Source organism: Corapipo altera, unplaced genomic scaffold (genome assembly GCF_003945725.1).
Source record: "Corapipo altera isolate COAL_440 unplaced genomic scaffold, ASM394572v1 0, whole genome shotgun sequence".
NCBI classification, from domain to species: Eukaryota; Metazoa; Chordata; class Aves; order Passeriformes; family Pipridae; genus Corapipo; species Corapipo altera.
In genome coordinates this window covers 50,956,071-50,968,844 of record NW_020884872.1, presented here as the reverse complement: position 1 = coordinate 50,968,844, position 12,774 = coordinate 50,956,071, and the positions used below count along the sequence as shown (strand labels likewise).

The 12,774-nt window shown below is 44.6% G+C and overlaps 1 protein-coding gene across 5 annotated transcripts in view; it reads right to left on the bottom strand.

Annotated features, from left to right (window-relative positions):
• The window catches only part of KLF12 (Kruppel like factor 12), a 238,273-nt gene extending 225,760 nt beyond the window's left edge, over positions 1-12,513 (bottom strand). For 3 of the 5 annotated variants that reach the window (XM_027646772.1, XM_027646801.1, XM_027646810.1), the window contains exon 1: positions 12,440-12,513. The gene's annotated coding sequence lies outside the window, so the exon portion shown is untranslated. Of the gene's footprint in view, positions 1-7,261; positions 7,608-12,245; positions 12,416-12,439 lie in introns of those variants that run through there. The other 2 variants (XM_027646790.1, XM_027646781.1) reach the window with 2 other exon arrangements.
• Between the last annotated feature and the right edge of the window lie 261 nt (positions 12,514-12,774).

Sequence of the window (12,774 nt, the reverse complement as noted above, 5' to 3'; positions counted from 1 at the left end):
AGTGGCTAGAAGCCAAATATATGGATAAATTCAGGGAAGAAAGCAAGCATAGAGATTAGAGTAATTATAACCACTGGAACAGCTTACCAAAGATGACAGTTGATTCCCCACTGCGTGAAGTTTTTTATGTTACAACCATCTACTCACAAAATGTTCCAGTTCCAAAAGAACATGCATGGTTCGTGCAGGACAAGGTGATACTCTACTGATGGCATTATTTAAATTTAATTAGATGATCATAATGGTCTTCTCTGATCTATAAATCAATGAGACTACAATTTGATCCCATGTTGAGATGTTATAATACATATCATATTTCTTCTCACTTCACTAAGTCCAGCCTCCAGTGAGTGTAACTTCATTCGACTTGTACATTGCTTCTGCTATCTGCTTAAATGTCAACCTGTCCACCACCAACTAAGACTTTGAACATCTGCGGCTAAATTCAGAATTGCTCATCCAGGCAGAAATCCTTAAAAATCTTTGCAACTTACATATTGGTTAAATGTGGCTTTGTGGCTTTGCTTCTTCTATGGCACTTGCAGTGCTGTAAAGATGCTTTTACAACACAATTCCTGTATTTGACACAGTTGCCAAACCTCAAGCTTCAAAAGAGCTGCGGTCTGGTCGTTCAACTTTTAAACTGAAAACACTATAATGTCTGACAAACACTGACTGGAATTACTGTTTTAGATCATATCAAATGATTGCCATAGGATGTGTCTCATTTCTGTTCCCTCATATAAAAATTACTAGTACAGATTCTTTGAGACAGATTAGAATTTTTGAGTTTGCTGAATTAGTTTTAACACTGTATAACACGAGAATATTTCCACTGATTATTTTCATATTTCCAATACATGACCAATACAAAAAGATCTCTCACACTACCCTTACATTTCTATTTTTGATATCACAGCAATATCCAAGGAGTAAGATGGGACATGGAAGTGGTTCACTCTGGATCTCCTGAAAGACACTACAGCACCCATGACCAAATGCAGAGGAGCACTCTCACCCCACCTTCCCTGCTCTCAGTCAGGCAGAAGCCACCATGGAAAGTCATGCTCTCAGAAAGGCAGCCCTGCTCAGAGGGCTTGCCAGTTAGATGCTGAACAACCAAGAAAATACCCCTTATGCAAAGCAAGTAGCAATTTTAGCATATATATATATATATATATATATATATGTGCTCAGCAATTCAGTGCATTACACAGCAACAGGTGAAGAATGAATTGGATATTGCTCCTACTGTGGGAGAAACCCTTAAGGCCATACAGTAGGTGAAAATCAGCAGGGCAGCTGGGGTTGATGGAATTCCACCTGAAGTCTGGAAGCGTGGGGGCCAAGCACTCCATGCTAAATTTCACAAGTTTGTGGTGCGCTGTTAGGAACTCGGCAAACTACCTTCAGACCTATGTGATGCAGTCATCATCACTCTGTATAAGAAGAAAGGAGTTAAATCAGACTGTTCAAATTACTGAGGTATCACTCTGCTCTCCATTGCTGGCAAAATCCTGGCAAGAATACTTTTGAACAGATTAATACCCACTATAGCAGAAGGAATTCTACCTTAAAGCCAATGTGGTTTCAGAGCCAACAGGAGTACCACAGACACGGTATTTGTTCTCAGACAACTGCAAGAGAAGTGTAGGGAACAGAACAAAGGTCTCTATGTAACCTCTGTTTATCTCACCAAGGCTTTCAATACTGTGAGCAGAAAAGGTCTGTGGGAGATTTTGGAATGGTTAGCATGTCCCTCCAAGTTCCTTAAAATGATCATCTTACTTCATGAGGATCAGTGTGGCCAACCCAGATATGGCGATGCGCTTTCTGAGCCCTTTCTAATAACCAATGGTGTGAAACAAGGTTGTGTTCTTGCACCAACCCTATTCACAATCTTCTTCAGCATGATGCTCCAAAGGGCCACGATGAAGACCTTGATGAAGAAGATGATATCTACATTTGATATCGTACTGATGGAAGCCTATTCAACCTAAGGTGACTGAAGGTTCATACTAATACCTTAAATCATGTTGCCCGGGAGCTGCTTTACAATGACAACGACGCCCTCATTGCCCACACAGAAGTAGCTCTGCAGCATTTAACATCCTGCTTTGCTGAAGCTGCTGAGCTTCCTGGGCTGGAAGTCAGCTTAAAGAAGACAGAAGTTTTCTATCAACCTGCACCTCAGGAAGTCTTCCATCATCCCCATATCACCATTGGCCAATCAGAGCTTAAATCTGTCCAGTAGTTCAACTACCTAGGTAGCATCATCTCTTCGGACAGTAAGATCAACAGAGAGATAGACAACAGATTAGCAAAGGCATATAGTGCCTTCGGAAAACTCCATAAAAGAGTCTGGTGAAATAAATACTTGAAGAAAAGCACAAAGATCAGTGTTTACAGGGCCATTGTTCTGTCTACTCTTTTATATGGGTCTGAATCAAGGGTCATCTACCGCCACCACCTGCGACTCCTAGAACGCTTCCATCAACACTGTCTCCGTACAATCCTAAACATCCACTGGTCAGATTACGTGACCAATGCATCTGTTCTAGAACAGGCAGCAGGTACGAGTATTGAGGCCATGTTGCTGAGAACACAGCTGCACTGGGCAGGACATGTCTCAAGGATAAAGGACCACCGCCTCCCTAAGATCGTGCTCTATGGTGAACTTGCCACTGGCTGCCGCAAGAGAGGAGCCCCGAAGAGGAGATACAAGGACTCCCTGAAACGACATCTCAGCCTTGGCCACATTGATCTTCATCACTGGCCTACTCTGGCCTCCAATCAGGAGGCCTGGAGACACACCATCTGTAACGCTGCTGATGCCTTTGAGAAAGCACGCAGGATCACTCTTGAGGAGAAAAGACAACGCAGAAAGAATCGTGTCTTGCTGATACCATTCAAGGAGTCTTTCTCCTGTGCGTTTTGCAACTGGATTTGTCTATCTCGCACTGGCCTCTTTAGCCACCAGTATGCTTGTAGCAAATGAGGGTAGAGTCCTTCCCAAATCTTCATTCGCAAAGCCTAGCCATGATATATATGTAATCTATAAAGGCTTCTTCAGTCAGATGGATTGAAAACACAATTGTACAAGTAGAAACGTTGTTAAGAAAAATCAGAGGTGGGAAGTAGGTAAAGGTAGGTATACTTTTCATAAGAAGAAGGTATCTTTAAAATAATCCAGGAGCCAGAAAATGTGTCTGAAAATAAAAATTAAAGAAACTTTTTAATGACAAAGTTATCAACAGAAGAGTTACAGCAAGAGGAAGAGAACAGCAGTCCTTGCCCAAAGAAGGGTAGGGTAGCGCTGCTCGCAAGAGGCAGAAGACAACACAGTAGCTAGACACACAGGGATGAGAACTGATGGATGGGAACGTGCAACATCAACTGCAGTCAGAATTCATCACAAGAAGAAACTTCCTTCTTTTATTCCAATTCCTAGTTTTTTCTTTTTGTTTAAGGCACGAAAAAAGGTGTCCATGAAAGCCACACATAGGTGGAACTTCAGTACTACTTGGGGAGGGATCTGAAGATACAGGTATATTTCAGGCCATGCCCCCAAGAGGACTTGGGTACTAAACCACTAAGCTCCTGGTGCTGCCCCTACTGTAGGAAATCATAGCCTGCCTACCGTGGCCTTGCTAGGGCTACCTGCTTCTGCAATACATGGGCTAAGTTAAACACCAAATAACAAAAGCCACAAGAAGAACCAACAGAAACTGCTATTCCTTCCTCACCACACCAAATCCTGCAGGGCCACTAGTGTTTCTCCCAGGATTTCAGCACTGCAGGTATCCTCTCACTTATTTTTTAACAAGTACAGTGCATGCATCCACATGTGAGCCAAACATCTGAGACTTTATCTACCGTCAGCCAACGGAGAGGTTTTATGATGGTGTTTGGACCATGAAAATGATTCTAGTGTCATGATTTTTAGCACACACTTCTGAGGCAAGGGTGAGCTAAGCTCTGCTTTTTGGAAAAGGAACATATTTTATTCAAGCTATCCATGAGAACTGACTTAGGCAAATGTCTTGTGATTGCTTTGCAGAGTCAAGCCTCCCACCCCTGCCTATCCCCCACAGTTCTTCAGCATTGCAATGCAAAAGAAATATTGTCTTCCTAAATCCAGCAACAACTGAAACCTAAAGGAGAGCACATCTCCAGCAAGCACAAAATAAATACAGCTTGGAGACTGGTTGGAATGCAAAGCAGAGAAAGTGTACTAAATCTCATGGTATTTTTCAATTTGTGCTATGTTCATATTTAGTTGTTTGATTCTGACTACTGTAAACTTTATCCCAATAAAGTTGGAATCAAAAATTACAAATGTATCACCTTCTCAAAATGAAAGGTCCATAATTATTAATATATATTCTTAGATAAATGTCGAAGACATTTTAGCCAAGTGTTGATTTAGCTGAATATAGATCTCAAAAGTAAAAGTGAAAACAGCAATGTTTTCTGAAATAGCAGCCTCCAAATCTGCCTCCTAACTAAACCAACTTTGCACGCTCTCAGTTTCAAAAGCGGAAAAATAACCCAGTTAGCTCATTTTTTCCTTTTAAAATTTTGTAGGGCACCATCTAAACAAAAGATTTCCTTAGTTAGATGGAACAAGTGAAAAAATTAAGTCACCTGGTAACTGTTACCAATTTATAGAAACTGGAAAGGAATGTTTTTCTCTACTTTTTTTTTTTCTTAAGAGAAATCATTTCCCATTTGCAATTTTCTTGCAACTGAAAGATTCACTGAAAAAGGAACTGGAAGAGCTCCAACTACTCTCCAACACTTTAAAAGATTTTGAAGTGTCATCAATCACAGCTCTTTACATGCTCTTCTAGAGCACTGCCAACCCATACTTGAAGTCTAACTCAAAACTATTTCATGCCAGTATTACGCACTCAAAATAAAGACAGATTAAAAAAAAATTTTCTATATTATTCTGATTTTAAGTCAAGTCCTGCTCAGATTCCTGTCAAATGGGAATCTACATGGTAGTCACAGCCACTATCTTTCTTTTTTTCTAGAAAGAACTGCCAACTGATACCATTAATCCTAAATATCTCAGTGACTACCTCAGATGATGTGTTATGACATCTGCTATAAAAGGTCTCTTCAATTTTTAGCAGACCATCTAAAAATGCTGGTACCATGGGGGGGTGGGGGGGGAATAAATAACATACATGGTAAATAACAGTCACAGTTACTCTTTGAACTTCTAATCCTGCATTATTCCAGTTAACAAATTTCAATCATTTCAACCAAAATGCTTAGTGACTGCTTCTGCAAAGTTTGATTTGAAAGTTTCCGAGAGCACATCAGTCACTTCTGACAATTTCTGTAGTGGGGAAAAAAGAAAAAAATTCAGTGGGTTTTTTTTTTTTTTTTTTTTTTAGATTCTCCCTCAGGGATCCACAGATAGAAACTGCTGGGGATAGATGGTTGCCTTTACCCATGTCAATCGCAGCCTGCCAAGACTTGACCAAAGTGTATGAGAATTACAGTTCACCTATGCTCAGGAAGGCTTCCAGAGCTCACTAGTACCATCTCCAACTCCACTAACAAACCTTAACATATTTCCAGCTGGTCTGAGCTCTCTGCACACACCCCCATGTGGTCTGCCAGCATCCCTATGCTTCCTGTGCTACCATCAGAACAGAGATGCCTCACTACCAGCAGAAAAGCCCTTCTTGGTCAAGGCAAAGAAATTATTTAGGCTGTCAGTGAGAGGATCAGCGTTAGCATGCATAACCTTGTGCTCTTTGCTGCTCTGATCACTGGACACCACTTCACATTAAAAAGGTCACTGCTTACCACCTTACAGAGCAGGTATTGAAGTGCTCGTCCCAGGTGACATATGACACAAACAAGACTAGAACTCAGGTTTCCCAACACGATACATCATCTGATTAATTATCCCCTTCAAAGTGCTGATGTCCAAGGTCATGCATTTGATTGTTCTATGTTTAAACAACGAGAACACACTCGCCCCACAGCCAGGCCAGGAACAAAGCTAGCGATTTTTGAGTCCCATCATTACTCTACTATGTAGCAAATACCATGCCAGCCATTAGCAAAGAGCTCTGCCTCATTCCCGTCCTGGAGGCTGGTTCACAGAGAGGACAAAAGCTTGCTACTGCTAACCAGACATTCCTTAACTCAAGTGGTGCTGGTCTGTGCTGCAACTCCAAAGCCTGTCAACACCAGCACTGCCAGCCATCCACAAAAGGATAAAAATCACTGCACACGAGGGCATTGTTTCAAGAAATACAAATAAAATAAGAAAAAAAAAATCCTATGAACAAATAAACCAGAAATTTTTTTAAAAGCACAGACATTATTAGGATTGCACTCAGAGGTTAAGAAATATAAGCATTCAACAGTCTCAGCAGACTTTATTCAGTATCACAGAATCACAGAATATCTTGAGTTGGAAGGGACCCACAAGGATTATTGAGTACCAACTCTTAACCTTGCAGAGGACCACCCCCAAGAGACACGATGTGCCTGAGAGTAGTATCCAAATGCTTCTTGAACTCTGTCAGCCTTGGTGCTGTGACCACTTCCCTGGGGAGCCTGTTCCAGTGCTCAAACACCCTCTGGGTAAAGAACCTTTTTCTAATATCCAAACTAAAACTCCCCTGACACAAATTCAGGCCATTCCCTTGGGTCACTGGTCACCACAGAGATCAGTGCCCGCTCCTCCTCTTCCCCTCACAAGGAAGTTGTAGACTGCAATGAAGTCTCCCCTCAGTCTCCTCTTCTCCAGGCTGAACAGACCAAGTGATCTCACCCACTCCTCATACGGCTTCCATCAAGGCCCTTCACCATCCTCATTGCCCTCCTTTAGACACTCACTAATAGCTTAATATCTTCCTTATATTGTGGCGCCCAAAACTGCACACAATATTCAAGGTGAGGCCTCACCAGTGCAGAGCAGAGTGGGACAATCCCCTCCCTCGACCAGCTGGTGATGCTTTGCCATCTGATGCCCCCCAGGACATGACTGGCCCTCCTGGTTGCCAGGGCGCTGCTGACTCAGATTCAACTTGCCATCACCAGGACCCCCAGGTCTCCCTTTCCGCAAAACTGCTCTCTAGCATCTCATTCCCCAGTCTGTATGAGCATCCAGGGCTGCCCCACCCCAGGTGCAGAACCCATCACTTTCCCTTGTTGAACTTCATATGGTTGGTGATTTCCCAGTCCTGTGATCTGTCGAGGTCTCTCTGCAGTATCGCTGAATACGTACCTTTAATACTCTTTAATCATGGCATCTCCCTTGATCCTGACATACACAGCTTTAGTATCCTTGTGATTTTACTGAACTTTAAAAAAAAAGTAATAAAAAATATAAGCAAGTCAACACCCAGATAAGTCCTACCCTTGCACCTGCAGCTAAAGGGACTCTTCTGACACAGGAGCTGATGTGTACAGATGCTGAGTCGAAGAAGAAACAGACAGTATGAAGCATACAGTCCCTGAATGTATCTCACATGATTTGATATATTCACTCCCAAGTTTTACCATATATTTCAGTTGAGAAGCACTGAGCTGGCTCATGCCATCATCCCACCCCAAAAATGCAGAAAATGACAGAAACAGCTATAAGACCAATGCACACCATAATCTGTCTTCTCCAAATCAAAACACATCATTCTGCAGCAAACATAAATGCAAAAAATATTTGTATTTTCATTTTGGTTTAGTCCAAAATCTAGATAATGCTTTCTGATTAATACCAAGAGACTTTATACTGAACTCAAGAAAGTCCACACAAGCTCAGTATTACAAACAGCATGGATATATATTTGGCAAAGCCACGTTCACTTTCCCTCTTCTTTCTGTCTTTCAGTATTATTTTAAGAGTTCTCTGCCACCAAAAGGTAAATAGAACTAATTAAAGAATAGTTTACCTTTTCTGTATTACAGTTATTCCTTGGGAGCAAATGAGAGCACAGTCTTGGAATAAACTTCAGACCTACCAGTCACCAAACTTTGCAGAAGTGTGAGAAAGTTCACGTATTTCAGAGCACCAAATCTAAGCAAACCTTCTGCACAGTAAAAAAGATTCTAAACGCAAACATAGCACTGTTAACACAGGGTTATATATTTATATATATATATATATATATATACACAAAACCAAAAGAGACTGCACAACTAGGCTCAGATCAGTCCAATTTTACCCACTTTTGCAAAAGTGCCACAGGGTCTAGTCAACACTCTAGTCAAGTTTGTCAACATACCTCTATGTCTAGCTATAAACTAACACAATCATCTTGACACTGAATCATCAAATAGAACTCTTGTTGCCTTTTTTTTCCCTCATTTAATACTGACTTAAAAAAAAAAAAACAAACATTCAGTTGAAGGAAGAGGACTGTCTAAAGTTCAATTGTTGAACACAGGGTAAGGTTACACAGTTTTTTCCAGCAACGAACAATGTTGAAAGTGTCCCCAGTACTACAGTGCAAAAGCATTTCTCTTTTCTAGCTTAAGTATGCATTTTATTAAAAAAAAAAACAAAAAAAAAAACTTTTTTACTGTGTAGGAAACGTAATCATTTCATGCATTCATGTTTTGCACTTTCAAGATTCAAAATTTCTCTTACAGACACAGCAAAGCACTCCTTGTACAAAGGAAAGGAAAAGCTGCACCCTGACTACTCAATACTTTTCTCTACACCTCACTTTGAAACAGCATGCTCATTAGACGTTTTCCTCTTAGCTGGGGAAAGTGAGCATGCTTGTGTTTGCAGCTCCTCCTCTTTCAAAGACGCACAGCTGCAGCTGTAGTAAACAACCACTAGTGAGGAGCTGAGAAGGTCAAAGTCTGGGTGCTGCATCCATTTCAGCTTTTCTAAAACCAAAACTTCTATTTCAAGAAATTAATTTTTTGTCTCATTTTAGTAGTTTAGTTATGTCAAGGAAAGGCAAAACCACAGTCATCCTCCAACAGAATAAATCAAGATACAGTACTGGAAAAGTCAGAAGCAAGACCCTTCAGCAAAAGTATTTTCAAAACCCCAGCTTTATTAATATACAAACACCTCAGTCACAGTCGCCTATTTTACTTGATTCAAAGGAAGACTTGGTCAAAACCATCCTTGTACTCATGAGACCTGTTACACAAAGCAAACACTTACCGAAGGAAGGAGCAAGGAGGTTGACCACTCTGAGAAGTGGTTCCAGCAGCCATGCAAGGCTCACATAGGTGATCCAGCAGCCTGAAGCAAGGAGGCTACAGCACTACAACTTCGTGAACGCTACTGGTAAGTGGACATCATGCACCCAGCCATGAGAAAAGGCACACATCTTTCCATTATCTGAACAAAAATCAGGCCCAAAATCTGAATGGGATACCCTTCTAGCACTGAAACCTGCACCAAATAACACAGACCTTCTGAAACCACACTGTGCAGCAGAGAGCTTCCCAAGCACCCGGGAAAGGCATCACCCATTTCCCCCAAATACATGGTCTCTACTTCTATTTAATTACGGTGGGTACCATCATGCACCACCTTGGTCTACGTGAAGAGGAAAACAGTCGGTACCACAGAGTTCTGCAGCCCAAGCCCTTCACTGACCCCATTCTAGCATCTCCTGGAGGAAGAAGAGCTGGTTCAGCCCCCACCACATTTCTGCCTCCTCTCATCTAAAGTGAAACTCTGCTCATGCACATTCAGGTCTGGCTCATCCCAACAGAAACAGCTGGCAGAGGACTCCACAATTCGCCTGTCCTGGAATCTTAAAGTTTATTTTTAAAAGTTGTTACACACAGTCTTCTTGGGCTCTCAGGGGCCTTTCTAGCAAAGGTTTTTCTACAAGAGAGCAAAGAAAGGCCTGGAAATACCATCACCAAATATTGCTGGGGGGAAAAAAACAGAATTAAAAAACCTCATTTCCCATACCCGCTATTTATATGTCTGATATTGCTTCACAATCAGAAGCAGAAAGCAAACAGTATCTCCCATATCCTAAACTCTAAATGCCCTATGGCATATCTCCTCCTCAAAAAGGTTCTTTTACCCCACAGCTGGGGGACAGAAGAGGAAATATGATTTTTTCACAGCCCATTTTAAATTATACTGACTACTCCATGACCTTGGGGGGAGGGAGGGAAAAAGAAGGAAAAAAAACCAAAAAAAAAGCCTAAACCACCTTGTAAAGCTGCCAGTACTCTAATGAAAAGGTCTGATTAAAAAAAAGGTGCTCTTCAGACTGTCCCCCCGCCCCCCCCCCCCCCCGATCCCAGGTACCAGACACAGCAAAAGAAATGGTGGGAAAAAAATACTAAAAGAAAAAAAAAAGGGGGGGGGGAGGAAAATACCACCGCTGTTGTCCCAGAGGCAGTGGGAGCGAGCGGGTGGAGGTGCTGGGCTGGCGAGGGGTGCGCATGGGTGCCACCGAGGGGGTGATGTCATCCCACCAGCCTCCAACCCGGGCACCTGCCAGCAGCAGCGTAACAGCGACTGCCAAAGCCTCAGGCAGCACGGGAGGGGAAAAAAACCAAAAAGACATTAAAAAAAAAATCCGCAATGTTTCCTTCACTGTGCGCCGTCGGTTTGTGAGGAGAGGTGATACGCCAGCTTGCAGACAGCGGTTTCAAGTTCATTATGTCCCATTAAAAAGACATTCAAAATATTCCCCCTCCCCCAGTCCGAATAATATATCAAAAAAAAGCAGACTCGGTTTATGCAACGTTACGTCATTAATAAAATGCTCCTATCGCCCCATCTGTGACCTATTCAGCACAGTTACTAATCCCACACTGAGAACACTTTGCTGTTCCTGTGCATTTCAGAGTTGTAGACCAACCAGAGAGCAGAAAATGGAGCCCATATGCCAGCGCTATATAAAACAGCCACACAAAGTTGCCACGAATAACGTACCTGCCGTGGCGAGACAAAAAGGGAAAAGTGAAAAAAAAGGGAGTGGGGGAAATACCATTTATTTCGTGATGGATAATTGAAAAAAATAAACTGGTTTATTGACTTAGGGAGTGGGGGACTGCCAAGAGCTAGCAGGATCTTACAAGCTCCATACAGACACGATCAAGTGAACTTCTCTTCAGTGCTTCCTACCGAAACTGCTCGTACCTGCTCCCTAAGCGCGTAAAACACCTTATTTGCCAAGCAAACCCGTCTGCGGAGTGAACACCACGCCAAGATCCGGAATAAAAAAAAAAAAACAAAACAAAAAGAAAATAACCCGCTGTCTGGACCGGAGCATCGCACCCCTGCAAATGACGGGGAGGGGAATATAAAATAACCCATCTGATTGCTCGTATCCGCCTCCCCCAAATTCCACCACCAGCGGTGGTGCAGGATTCTGGAAGAGGCGGATAGGAGCCCAGATCTCGTCCTAGAGGAAATTTCATCCCAGCCGCGGAAAGCTTTCAGAGGGCTTCATGGGGTGATGCCGATGCCATGGGATAACGCATCTCCCGCAGCCGCTCTGGGCATACGCTTTAAATATAAATACCAGCGGTTTGCTCCCCAAGCTCCCGATTTGTTTCATAGAAGATAAATAATTTTGTAGAAGGTAATACAGCATTACACTCTTGGTTTTTATTTTTTCCCCTATCGCGCGTTAGAGTCCGATTTTTCCCCCGTAGAGCGTTACACTCCGATTCTTCCCTCCAAAGAGCGTTACGCTTTATACTTTTTTTTGGTATTTATTTATATATTAATTGCCCACCCCCAAATGCGCAGGGGGGCCGCCCGCCCCATCCCCCGAACCCCCCCGGGACGGCAGCACAAAGGGCTGGGCGCTCCCAGATCGCTGCTCATCACTCCTCGCTTATCGCCTTTTTTTTCCCCGCTTTTTTCACCGTCCCCCCTCCCCCTCTCCCTTTTCCCCCTCCTAAAGCCTCAGCGGGAAAGTTGAGGAAAAGTTCGGGCCGGCCCTTAGCACCCTACCCCGGTGTCGCTGCCGCCGGGGCACCGGGAGGGATGGAGGGAGGAAGGGATGGATGGAGAGGGGGAGGGAGGAAGGGAGGGGGGATGGAGGGAGGGAGGGCACCGCCGTTAACCCCCGGCTCGCCCCGGCGGCGCCGGGGGAAGCGGGGGGGGGCGCCCTGCCCCCGCTTTTCTTTAGAATTATTTAACTTCGGCATAGGAGCGATTTTTTGTTTGTCTGGTTTTTTTAAATAGAAGGCTGACTGGGACAGCAGCAGCAAAACCCACACACATTCGCCGTTTATCCTGGCTAAGAAAGGGAATCGGCACAGACCTGAGCAGAAGCGGCAGAGCAGGAGAAGAAACTGTTCCCTTCCCTGACACAGGGTCCCCGCTCTGTGCATCTGTCCGCCCGCCCCGCTCTCCCCGGGCAGTGCCCCAGCACTCACAGCCCGCACCGGCGGCCGTTCCCAGGAAATGAATGGGGGCAGCCGGGGGAGCCGCGGCGCTCGCTCGCCGCCGACTTACCCGCGTCACATGATGAGCCCGGGCAGGGTGGGCCGGGCGTGGAGGCTCCCGGCGCCGCCTGGCCGCGCCTGGCGCTGGGCCCGCCGCGCCGCCCCGCGGGCCTCTCAGACAAAGGGTCCGGACCGGTGTCCCCCTCCCCAGCTCCCGGCCCCTGCTCCGGCCGCGGCGGGCGCCGGTGGCGTCGCTGGCATGCGGCGCGTCCCCGCCCCCACCGGCAGCCGGGCGGAGGGAGGGGAGGGAGGGAGGGGCCGCGCCCCCGCCCCGCGGCCGCCCGCGAGCGACGCCCCAGGCGCCCGCCGCGGCCGGAGCAGGGGCCGGGAGCTGGGGAGGGGGAC